Source organism: Theropithecus gelada, chromosome 18 (assembly GCF_003255815.1).
Source record: "Theropithecus gelada isolate Dixy chromosome 18, Tgel_1.0, whole genome shotgun sequence".
Classification (NCBI taxonomy): domain Eukaryota; kingdom Metazoa; phylum Chordata; class Mammalia; order Primates; family Cercopithecidae; genus Theropithecus; species Theropithecus gelada.
In genome coordinates this window covers 49,173,551-49,187,134 of record NC_037686.1, presented here as the reverse complement: position 1 = coordinate 49,187,134, position 13,584 = coordinate 49,173,551, and positions in this window count along the sequence as shown.

The following is a 13,584-nucleotide window of genomic DNA, read 5'->3' as shown; positions in this document are numbered from 1 at the left end:
TTCAGTATAAAAACAGGGGAGACCATATATTTCAGGAAATGAAGGATTAACCAGGGTGGCTACAGGAACATTAAAAAAAAATTTTAAAGCCAGTCATTTTGGTTCAGATGTCCCTGGCTTTTATGTCACCCAGGTAGAGGAAGAAGCAAAGAGACTGCCTTGTTTTGAGAACATGAGGCTCAACCTCAAAGCCAGGATGCTGGAGGAGGACATGGAAATCAGATCTTTCTGTTGCCTAGGGGCAGAGCCTTGTGTGTGAATAGGTATGTTCCTGGGTTTCTGTTCAACATGTTGTTGGTTTCCGGCTTCCCTGGCATGACACGTTTTAGTCCAGTTTGGGTCCCAGTCCAGGTGATAGCTTGTATGAGAGCTTATGTATTCACCTCCTGTCCTGGCTGATGCAGTGAAATTGTTTGAATTAAGCATGCTTGATACTTGTTCTAGCTAAAGAAAACTGATTTACAACATGGTGCAGAGGAATTTTAAAAAATTTTAAATTGTGATAAAATACACGTAACACAAAATTTACCATTTTAACCATCATTTTAAAATGCTATGATTCAGCGATGTTATGGTTTGAATTTTTGGTTTGAATGTTATGGTTTGAATGTCTCAGGACAAAAATTCAAACCATAACATCACTGAACCAGACCATTTAAAAATGATGGTTGAAATGGTCAATTATGTACTCCAAATTACATACTCCAATTATGTACTCCAAAACTCATGTTGAAAGGCTGAATAATATTCCATTGTATAAATGCCACATTTTGTTTATCCATTTATCCATCAATAAATCCTAGGGTTAATCATGTTACTATAAAGACACATGCACACGTATGTTTATTGCAGCACTATTCATAATAACAAAGACTTGGAATCAACCCAAATGTCCATCAATGATAGACTGGATTAAGAAAATGTGGCACATATACACCATGGAATACTATGCAGCCATAAAAAAGGGTGAGTTCATGTCCTTTGCAGGGACACGGATGAAGCCGGAAACCATCATTCTCAGCAAACTATCACAAGGACAGAAAACAAAACACCGCATATTCTCACTTATAAGTGGGAAGTGAACAATGACAACACTTGGACACAGGGCAGGGAACATCACACACCGGGCCCTGTCAGGGGGTGGGGGGCTGGGGCAGGGATAGCATTAGGAGATACACCTAATGTAAATGACGAGTTGATGGGTGCAGCAAACCAACATGGTACATGTATACCTATGTATCAAACCTGCACGTTTTGCACATGTACCCTAGAACTTAAAGTAAAATAAAAAAATAATAATAATAAATAAATAAATAAATCCTAGGGTTGCTTCCATCTCTTGGCTATTGTAAATAATGCTGCTATGAACATGTGTATACAAATATCTGTTTGAAAAGATGTGTAATTGCTGGCAATTATGGTAATTTTATGTTTAATTTTTTTAAGAGATGAGGTCTTGCTATGTTGACCAAACTGGTTTTGAACTTCTGGCCTCAAGTAATCTTCCCACCTCGGCCTCCCAAACTGCTGAGATTATAGGCATGAGCCACTGCCCCCAGCTTTATGTTTAATTTATTGAAGAAATGTCATACTATTTCCTATAGTTGTTACACCATTTAAGAATTCTCACTCATAGTGGATAAGAGTTTCAGTAGAGGAATTTATTTTGAGGCTGCTTGTTAGGGCTGACCTGGCTTCCCTGGGTTTCTTGTATAGCCCTCTGTCTTGAGGCAGGCTGAAGAGCTGAGCTGGGTGGAGACTGGCAGGAGACAGATGGCATATTTAAGGGGTAATTGAAGAGTGTCATGAAAGGATAATTCAACATAGGTGAGAACGAGGTTGCAGAAACCAACAAAAGATGAAGAGGGCCCAGCAACAGTGGGAAGCCGCTACCACATCCAGGCTTGAGGAGGTAAAAGGAGGTGGTTGTTCCTGGAACAAACCTAGCGAGAGTTGTAGCCATGGGAAAGAGACCACTTGACCAGAGTGTGGCATTAAATAGGGTACTGTAGCCACTGTCATGCCACAGCAAGGCAGGGAGAAACCTGAGGGAGTGAATACCGTGAACTTTGTCTTTTCCTGCCGTCTGATTACCTGCTAGTTAGTCCCATTGGCTGAAGCCAGACAGCAAGGAAGACCAGTGCTATAATCTACAAAGAACTTTTCTATACCTAGAACAGGTTAGAGAAGGGAAGAGAATGGATATAGAGGGTACAATAGAGAATTAGCACAGTGGGTGTCAGGGTCTTCAAGATGCCTTCACAGCAGCTTCATTTTAGCTCAGTACAGCACCTTCATGTTTGCAGGTCTTTGCCTCTAATGTCACAATGAGGAGCATGGAACTGTTTCAGAGAGGGTGCATGAGTCCCCCTGGGTGAATATTCACTTCTAATTAATAACTCTTCTGCATCTGATTCCTAATGTTGGTAAGCTTCTTTCCAGTGAGACTCTATTTCTTATCCATTTGTTTCTACATTTGTGTGTAGTATCACACTGCTCAAATAGCTGAGAACAAGACACAGCTCAGACATGTTTTGCCTCTGGGAAGGTGCACTGGATGAGTCTGAAAGATGGGGGAGAAAGTGCAATGATAAGGGAAGGAGCTTCATCAGTCAAATGTATGAGAGCTGGGTTCCTTGGGTGGAGAAAAGGGATGTGAAGAAAGCTATTCGCCAGTAGTGAAAAGAAAGAAAAAATTTGTACTGAAGAAGAAAGAAAGTGTCAAAGGCTCCCAAAGATCAACTTATCTAGTTAATCATTTTACCAATGGCAAACTGTCTTGAGATTCATATGGCAGAAAACATAGAGAGCTGCACAGCCTGTTGTGTTGCAGTAGTCTTCACAGGAGCAAGAAATAACCTTTGATAGTGCTAGGCACTGAGATTTCAGGGCCAATTTATTATTACTGCGTAGACTGGCTCATCCTTACTGAAATAGGGCCCAACTCAAAGTCACTTCCTCTGAGTCTGTCCTTGCTGTCCCCCAGAGGTTTCCTCCAGCATCTTGTCTCGCTTTGATTGTAGAAATTATTCCATTGTTTATACAGAAACTCCTTGAAAGCAGGCACTGTCTTTGATTCATTTTTATGTTCTCAATGCACTTGTCCCTAGTGCATTTCTATTTTTCCAGCTCAGTGCTGAACATAACATAGGACTTGTGACATTTTGAGATAAGTAGTGCACTTAGCATAGGGGCTGTGATGGGTTTGTGTTGGTTTCTTCTAACAATCCTTTCCATGCTCAAGCCTCTGGAGTGGGGAAATCGTTATTATTATTTTAAAATGTAAGATTTCTTAGATATTACTATGTTGAATAGTATAAAAGAGAAGCAATAATTGCCCATCATCCTACTGCCTAGATAACGCTTGATGACATTAGAATAAAAAGTAACTAAGGCACATAGCTAGAAAATTCAAATAGTAGAAAAAGGTCCCTCTTCTCAAAGGTAAACACTTAAAGTCTTGTGTATCCTTGCAGAAACATATACAAATACGACTCTTTCTTTGTGTGCGTGTGTGTGTATGTACATATACACAAATGTACTTTTTATGCATTAAAAGGGTCAAACTAAACACACTTTTTCATACTTTTTTGTCCTCTTTAATGGTATATCTGGGCAATTTCTCTACACTAGAATAACTGCTTTATTCTTTTAAAGGCTCCAACAGTATCCTTTGAATAGATATATCAATTTAAGTATCATTAGCTATTTATTTATTTATTTATTTATTTATTTATTTATGACAGAGTCTCACTCTGTCACCCAGGCTGGAGAACAGTGGTGCAATCCCAGCTCACTGCAACCTTTGTTTCCCTGGTTCAAGCAATTCTCGTGCCCCAGCCTCCTGAGTAGCTGGAATCACAGACGTGCACCACCACACCAGCCTAATTTGTTGTATTATTTATTTATTTATTTTTTAGTAGAGATGAGGTTTCATCATGTTGGCCAGGCTGGTCTCAAACTCCTGACCTTAAGCGATTTGCCTTCTTCAGCCTCCCAAAGTGCTGGGATTACAGGCATGAACCACTGCACACAGCCTCATTAGCTTTTCAGATGGTGTTTTAGGAACACTTTTGAATGAGGAAAAAAAAGTTTACAGCATGTGTCCTAGTCTGTTGTCTGCTGCTACAACAGAGTAACAGAGACTGGGTAATTTCTAAACAATAGAAGTTTATTTGGCTCATTATTCTGGAGGCTGGAAAGTCAAGAGCATGGCACCAGTATCTGGTGAGGACCTTCATGCTGCATCATAACATGGCAGAAGGGCAAGCGAGCACATGGAGACAGAGAGAGGAAGTCAAGCTGAATTCATCCTTATTATATATAGATATATATAAATCCACTCCTGAGATTACTAATCCATTCCCATAATAATGGCATTAATCCTTTACCTAATCACCCCTTAAAGGTCTGACCTTCCAACACTGTCACAATGGCAATTAAATTTCAACCTGAGTTGTGGAAAGGACTTTCAAATGATTGCACCATGAATGGAAAAATCCAAGTAGTGGGTAAAGAATGAGAAAGAAAAAAGTTGGAAGGAGTAGAAACACATGAACAAAGTAAAAATTTAGAAGAACAATAAAAGCAACCAAACACATTTGAGGGAGAATTTTGCTTTCATTTCAGATTTAGGATATGTTGAATTCTGTAAAAAATGAATTTTGTAACTGTTGTTACAAAGCAACAGTAGGGATTTGAACTAGGTTCAGAATGACCAGAGGGAGAGAGAATCTTGGCAGCAGTCTCTAATATTTACTAGACTTGAGAAGCACAGAGGGAGGATAGGCCATCTGGACAACAGTTACATTTGTCAAGTCAAGAAGTGACCAAAACACATGGTAGCATCTTATCAGTGGGAATAGAGAGGCTATATACATCTCGAGTTTGTAAGAGAGGATGGCTGCAGTGCTTAGGGGAAGAGAGATTTCATCACTAATGTTTGCATTCAGAAAAGGAATAAGAAATAGGGTTTGCAGCACAGAAGAGAGACAACTTAATTTGGTACCAGTCTAGGGAGTTTGGGTTTATATTAGATGTGTGTGTGTGTGTGTGTGTACACTTACCCATGCATGCCAACATTTTGTTTTTAAAAAAAAAATCAGGGAAAGGAATGGTCACAGAACTAAGTTTAAAACACCTCCTCCTATCTGTCAAACTCTATGCTAGGTACCTTATATAGGAACATATGTTCCCTCATTTCTCCCACCAACTGTCTTGTGAAGTAGTTTTTATTATTTTTATTCGAGATAAGGAGACCAGTGTCCTGAGAAATTGATGTTTGACTGGGACTTGAACCCAAGTCTGTTTGCTTTCAAAGCCTAGGTTCTTTCCTTTATGCCAGTATACTGTGAAATCTTGAAATATGTTAGGAAAACCAATTAAAATGGGCAAGGGTTGGTTATGTGGGTAGAATATTATCTGGGGACAAGGCTAAATATCTAAAGGGCATTAAGAAAATTATTATTTTCATATAGTTTGTATGTGTTCAGAAAATAACCCACTGAGTGTGGGTTGAATAGGCAATTGGGATGTTAGAGCACATTGAGCAGTCACTGACAGCAAAGAAAGAGCTAGTTTTTGGTATGAGAGAGATATGCTTTTAGAGAGAGCCATGTCCTCTATGGTAGGGATATAGATTGAAAGATCTATTCATGATCAGAGGAAGGTGGGGTGAATGCATCCAACACATCAGGGAGCCAGATTTGAAAAACAGAAGAAGAAAAATGTTGGCCAAAACATGTTTAGGAAAAGGAAGCTACCATGAGAACAGGGAAAGGGAAGACAAGCCCCTCAGGGGATCTAACAGGGCTTGGAGGGAGGATATTGAGACTCCACAAATAACTCTACCAAGAAAAACAAATGTTTAGTGCAGAAGAGAAGAGAAGAGAAGAGAAGAGAAGAGAAGAGAAGAGAAGAGAAGAGATCTGGNGAAGAGAAGAGAAGAGAAGAGAAGAGAAGAGAAGAGAAGAGAAGAGATCTGGCAGTGAGGTGGAGGCCAGTGAGGAACACCACACAGTTGGGAGAGGCTTTGTAAGGTATACGATAATGGAGATGCGCATAGTCAGTGGGAACCGTTCTCTCTCTCTCTCTCTCCCTCTTTTTTTTTTTTTTTTTTTTTTTGAGACAGAGTCTCGCTCTATTGCCAGGCTGGAGTGCAGTGGTGTGATCTTGGCTCACTGCAACCTCCACCTCCCGGGTTCAAGCAATTCTCCTACCTCAGCCTCCAGAGTAGCTGAGACTACAGGCACACGCCACCACATCCAGAATTTTTGTATTTTTAGTAGAGACGGGGTTACACCATGTTGGCCAGGATGGTCTTGATCTCCTGATCTAGTGATCCACCTGCCTTGGCCTCCCAAAGTGCTAGGATTACAGGTGTAAACCACCACGCCTGGCCCTTTTTTCTTTTTCTTTCTTTTTTGAGACAGAATCTCACTCTGTCACTCAGGCTGGAGTGTAGTGGCATGATCTTGCTCACTGCAATCTCTGTCTCCCGGGTTTACCACGCCTGGTTAATTTTTGCATATTTAGTAGAGACAGGCTTTCACCATAGTGCCCAGGCTGGTCTTGAACTCCTGGCCTCAAGTGATCTGCCTGCCTCGGCCTCCCAAAATGCTAGGATTCCAGGCATGAACCACCACACCTGGACCGATTCTGTTTTCTATTTGAGCACCACACAGACTCACACTAGAACTTTTGTCCACGCCTCACCACATGTGGAGAATCTAGGGAGTGGTGAGGAGACGACGAAGAAAAGCCTAACGTGTTTGAAGTTAAACAAAATCACTTCCAGATGAAAAAGTTAGAAGGATAAATTATTTAAACATCATAAGTGATGTCAGAGGGGAAACTGATACCCATTTCTCAGTTATATGAAGGCGTATGAAATAAAGCATGTTGACAGTGCTGGCTGTCTCCCTTTAAAGATACTAGAGAGAAATAGCCAAAACCCATGTTATGTTGAACTGTTTACACAAAAGGAGACTCTCTTTCAGTGACGATGTTTAGATCTGAAAGGAAGGTACAGAAACTCATTCTATGGAGAACATCACAGTATCGACTATTCAAACAGAAGATGTTTTCGGTTCTCTTGGATCCTATAGGGTAATATAAGTAAAACAAAAAACTTTTATCTCTTTAGGTTTCAGCCAGGTTGGGAAGGTGAAAAACCTATGCAACTATATTTAGAAAGAAGGTATTAGAGTAAGCAAGTTCTGCTCATTGAGCATTGACAATTATCAGAAATCTCAAAGGGGAGTCTGTTCCTGCAGGGTCTCTTTGGAGGAACTGAAAAACTCTGCAAATTCAAATGAATATTTACTTTATGCATGTGCCAAAAAGGACAGAGTTTGCTATTCTGAACTAAAACGTCAGAGCCCTGGAGGGTCACCTTTAGCTCATATGAATTATTTCTCTTTCACGGTGGCCATTTCCCAGAAGATCCATTTTGCAAGCACACAGCAATCATAAGTATCAGTCCATGTTTTCAGGAAAAGCATGTATGTGTGTTAAGATATCGACATTTTGTTGTTTATATCTCCTACATTTTGTATAATTAAAAATAATATTTATTATCTCTTCCATTTTAAGTGTGTTGCATATTTCTTAAAAGTTAATTCATAGCAATTGAGTCAGGATGATGGTTACTTTTTTTTGAGATGGAGTGGGTATTACTTACTGAGAGGGACGTGAGAGGGCTTATGGTGAGATGGAAATAGTCTTGATCTAAATGGTGGTCACCTGAGCATACACATATGTAAATATTCATTGAACTGTTTACCTAAGATTTGTGTACATTATTTAAATTATGCTTCATTAAAAATAAGCAATGCCATTCCTTATAAAATATTTTTAAAATACAAAAAGGTAGAAAGGAAAAGAGTCATTTATTACTCAGATAAAACTACTGGTAACCTGGTAAAGTATTTACTTTCAGTATTTCTTTCAATGTATATTCTTTATGAATTAAGATGATAATTCATATACAATTTACATCCATTTCTCTCACATATTTAACAGAATCATTTTTTATGTAATTATGAACCTTTGAAAAATGTCAGTTTCTCTGAAGATAATGGGGTTGAATTGTGGATGTCCACAGACAGAGGAACACTCTGAGCAACGTGGTGCTAAACGTCAAATTTCAGTGCGTCCTGGCTCAGTGCTCTGTGGGAGAGACTCATAGATTTGCGTAAAAGTATGGAAAGATGAGGTGACTGACAACTTCAGTTTGTCAAATGGAAATTAATTTTGGAATGATAGAGTGTGTGTAAGTTCTGGATGACCAGCAAGCAAATCAAAAGAGGTGTAACTTCCTAAGAGATGCTGTCACATAGCTAAATCTAGAACACGTTTCATTAAGAGATGGAAATGTGAATATTTACCTCAGAACTGCCTTACCGGCAGATGGGTTACAGTTGGGTCATGATACTTATTTCGTAGTCCCCCTGGGTGTCTGAATGAGGCTTGAGTGACTGGAACCCCTGGGTCACAAGCTGATGCCTCTGTTGACCTCAAGTGACATTCTCTAAGCACATCCTAAAGTAAAAGCGGTTGGGAGGTCCAGCCCCATGTGGAAAACTGTCTCACTGTCCAAACTTGTTTATGGCATGAGATTGAACACACACCTTTGAGTGAGCCATACTCTAAACAAACAGGATAAATTATTATGCAGTTTCTACTGGAAGTTAGCGCATAGAAAATTTCTTTCACATCTCTTTTCAATTTGCCCAGACAAGAACCCATAAGGTATGTGGTAGTAACTTACACCTCAAGAGTCCGGAGGTCATGGAGGTTGATGATTTGCCCAAGGTCACATAATTAGTAGGTGGCAATGTTGGTGTTCAAATCCAGATTTTTCTATCTGATACTTCTACTATTCAGATGGTTTTTAATTCTCCATTTTTTTAAACTGCTGAAACTTTTTTCCCCCCAAACCAAATATTTGGCAGAACCGTAATAAATAAAAAGGGCTAAACACAGAACTGCTGTGGTTGAAAAGGGAGTAGTGGACCTAGCATGCTTTAGCAAAGCCCTCCGCTCATCTTCCTTGGCACCTGAGTCACCTCTGTGGGACCCAGACGTCAAGGGACCCAATTTGAAGCTGCTGCCCTCTTTCTTATCACTCCATCAGGATTAGTCTTGGCAGTCCTTGAGCACTAACAGCAAAAACCCAGTCCTTTTGTCCTATGCACTAGTCAGTTTGGCTGCTATCACAAAATACCTTAGACTGCGTAATTTATAAATAACAGAAATGCTTTGCTCACAGTTCTGGAGGCTGAGAAGTCCAAGGTTAAGGCACCAGCAGATTTGATGTCCGGTAAGGGCCTGTTCCTCATAAGTGGCACCTTCTAGCTGTGTCCTCATGTGGCAGAAGAGATGAACAAGCTCCTTTTTCATAAGGACATTAATCCTATTCATGAGGTCTCTACCCTCATGACACAATTACTTCCCAAAGGCTGCACCTCTTAACTCCATCACCTGAGGATTAGGTTTCAACATATGAATTTTTGGTCAGGGGAACACTAACATTCAGACATAGATCAACATTAGTTTTCAGTTTTTGAGGTTTTAATTTTAGTTTATCTCTTGGTTCATTGGTCAGTTGCAGTGTGTATTTCCTCAAGGAACGACAAGGGTTATATTTTCTTGAGCTTGTACATATCTGATACTGCCTTAGGTTCCTATTATACAAAAATAATAACTTAGCCTGGAATGAAAATTCATATTCACTAACGTTCAACCCCCAAACTCTCTAGATGTTGCTCCATTGTCGTCTTGTATTTAGTGTTGCAAAGATGTTAACTTATGTACTATAATATTTACATCTTTCAAGTTAATTTCTTTCAGCCCAGATTTTGACAAAATGTTTTTTTGTTATCCTTGTAATAAAAAATACAACTAGAAGTCTAAGTGAGGTTGTGTATTTAAGATTCTACTTGTAATATGGTCACTCATTTCAATATTCAAGTTGTTTCTCAGGGTTGAAAATTTTCTATAACTCTGTCTTCATTTATTTCTTCAGTTTCAAGAGCTATAGCTTTTTCTGCATGGGTTTTTAGCTACAAAAGACTATGAACAAAGCTTAAACCTATTATTTTTGTCTCATAATTTTTATCTCTATGTAATTTTTCTCCAAATTCCAGGAAAGTGTCTCAAGTAAGTTCTCATATTATTCATCCACTTTTCTGAAGTTTTCAACTGGGTTCTTTATTGGTCCCAGGAGTTATTTTAATATTTCTATTGCATTTTAAAGTTTTCTTGCAGCCGTGCTTGCCTCACCTGTGTTCATTTTTATCTTATTCTAATTTCTTGTCATCTCACTCTCCTCTTTCCTTTCTTTTTCTTCTTTTTATTTATTTATTTTTTAACAATTTTTTTGTTCCTATTATATGTCCCTGTCTTTTCACCCTTATTTTCTTAAGGGTGAAAATCCATTAAGTTTCTCTGACTACTCATGTGTAAATATTCCATTATCATTGTCTATTCAGGCATCAGAGCAAAACTGTGGAGTAAGTTGAGTGAAACAAATAAAGAGTACTGGACACGGTGGTTCATGCTTGTAATCCCAGCACTTTGGGAGGCTGAGGCAGGCGGATCACCTGAGGTCAGAAGTTCGATACCAGCCTGGCCAACATGGCGAAACCCCATGTCTACTAAAAATACAAAATTGGCCAGGCATGGTGGTGTGCACCTGTAATCCCAGCTACTTGGGAGGCTGAGGCAGAAGAATCGCTTGAACCTAGGAGTCAGAGGTTGCAGTGAGCTGAGATCATGCCACTGCACTCCAGCCTGGGCGACAGAGCAAGACTCTGTCTCAGAAAAAAAAGAAGAAAAAAGAAAAAAAAAGAAATAAAGAATGGGTCTTCACCAGGCATTATAGTAGTTCCTCCCTCTTTCATAGGAGTTATGTTCCAAGAATCCCAGTGGATGCCTGGAACCATGGGTAATACCAAATCCTATATATATTATGTTTTTTTCTATACATACTTACCTATGGTGAAATTTAACTTATAAATTAGGCAAGGAAAATATCAACAGCAATAGCTAATAATAAAATGGAACAAGTATAATAATATGTCATAATAAAATTTATGTGAATGTGGTCTATCTCTCTCAAAGTATCTTACTGTATTGTACTTATGTTTCTTCTTGTGATGATCTGACATGATAAAATGCCTGCTTGATGAGATAAGGTGAGGTGAATGATGTAGGAATTGTGACATAGTGTTAGGCTACTGTTGGCCTTCTGATGATCTGTCAGAAGAAGGACAATCCTGACATCCATCAGGAGCAGACGATGGTGTTGATGACTAATAGGTGAATAGCACAGACAGCATGGACACATTAGACAAAGGGATAATTTGTGTCCTGTGCAGGACAGAGTGGGATGGCGGAAGATTTCACCATGCTACTCAGAAGGGCACACAATTTAAAATTTAAGAATTGTTTATTTCTGGAATTTTCCATTTAATATTTTCAGACTGCAATGACATAATGTTGACTGCAGAAAGTGAAACTTCAAATAAGGGGAGACAACTGTATTGGATAAACAGCATAGAGAAATCTGATACAGCCATAAGAAGGTATTTAGTATAGCACTAAATACATAGAAGATATTTACTACGTGGCAACTCTTGATATTTATTTTCCACATGATTTTGCACATGAAATTTCATGAATGACTGAAGACATTATTGCTCCTGATTTACAAATGAATTTTAGGGAGATTAAATGATTTTCTCATATTCATGCTACTATTTGATGTCCGAGTTAAATCTCCCACATTTCAGTCATGTAAGGAGATCTTCTGAGACCCAGAGGTCATCTGGAGACAACGTTCTTTAACATCCTCAGGTTGCACATGAAGAAACAAGCTTGAAGAAGAGGAGGCTTCTTAAGGTTTTATAACTAATTAGTGGTTGTGTCTGGACTGGAACACACTGCCCCATAACTAAATTTTCCTTTCCCATTTATTGAAATTGTACAGAAAGTAGTCACAAAAAATTTGGCTTTATCCTTCCTTCTGCAGAATTCACCTCCCATCATGCTGGGCTGTTGTTTTTGTCTGCACAGCTTCCCTTTCTTTGAGGGAAACCATTTCTCTCCTGTCCTCCATCGTTCTGGTGAGATGGTCAGCCATAGCACCTGCCCGCCTGTCTGCATGTACAGCACATATGATGTATCTCATAATAAAGACAACGTTTTCCCTTTGTGTGCAATAATGTAAGTAAGTGGGGGAAGAGACTGAAATAATAATAAGATTATTAATGATGAAATTTGTGTTTACAGAGTAAAGAAGTGAAGTGTGTCTTTTTTTTAAAAATTATTATTATTATACTTTAAGTTCTAGGGTACATGTGCATAACGTGCAGGTTTGTTACATATGTATACTTGTGCCATGTTGCTGTGCTGCACCCATCAACTCGTCAGCACTCATCAACTCGTCATTTACATCAGGTATAACTCCCAATGCAATCCCCCCCTCCCCCCTCCCCATGATAGGCCTGGGTGTGTGATGTTCCCCTTCCCGAGTCCAAGTGATCTCACTGTTCAGTTCCCACCTATGAATGAGAACATGCAGTGTTTGGTTTTCTGTTCTTGCAATAGTTTGCTAAGAATGATGGTTTCCAGCTGCATCCATGTCCCTACAAAGAACACAAACTCATCCTTTTTTATGGCTGCATAGTATTCCATGGTGTATATGTGCCACATTTTCTTAATCCAGTCTGTCACTGATGGACATTTGGATTGGTTCCAAGTAAGAAGACATTCATACAGCCAACAGACACATGAAAAAATGCTCATCATCACTGGCCATCAGAGAAATGCAAATCAAAACCACAATGAGATACCATCTCACACAGTTAGAATGGCGATCATTAAAAAGTCAGGAAACAACAGGTGCTGGAGAGGATGTGGAGAAATAGGAACACTTTTACACTGTTGGTGGGATTGTAAACTAGTTCAACCATTATGGAAAACAGTATGGCGATTCCTCAAGGATCTAGAACTAGAAGTACCATATGACCCAGCCATCCCATTACTGGGTATATACCCAAAGGATTATAAATCATGCTGCTATAAAGACACATGCACATGTATGTTTATTGTGGCACTATTCACAATAGTGAAGTGTATCTTTATTAGACAGTACTGGATGAACAGTACTGTGAAATGTGAAATAGCACGAAGGGCATCTGTTGTGCTTTATCTGCCATTCCCAGTTCCCTAAACTGTTACCACTCATGTGAGAAAAGCTGAGGACAGCAGTGTGTACCTTTGGAGTATAAGGTGACAAGGTTGTGGCTGGAAATTTTGGGGGTTCTAATAAAAAGACCACTTTCCTCTTTTACCTTCTTCCTTGCCCTACTTACGTTAATACACATGCCCACAATTTCTGGGGATGGTGGTAATATTTATGCCATTTGTTTTCCTGAGTCATAGAGTACACTTTCCAGCTACAAAGCCAAATGAGAGTATACTTTTGAGAAGTAGAAGAAGAAAATGCAATGAAATATGGAAATAATACTCCGCACAGACTCGAAAAACCTAATGGTTTAACCCAAACAAGTAGAGTCC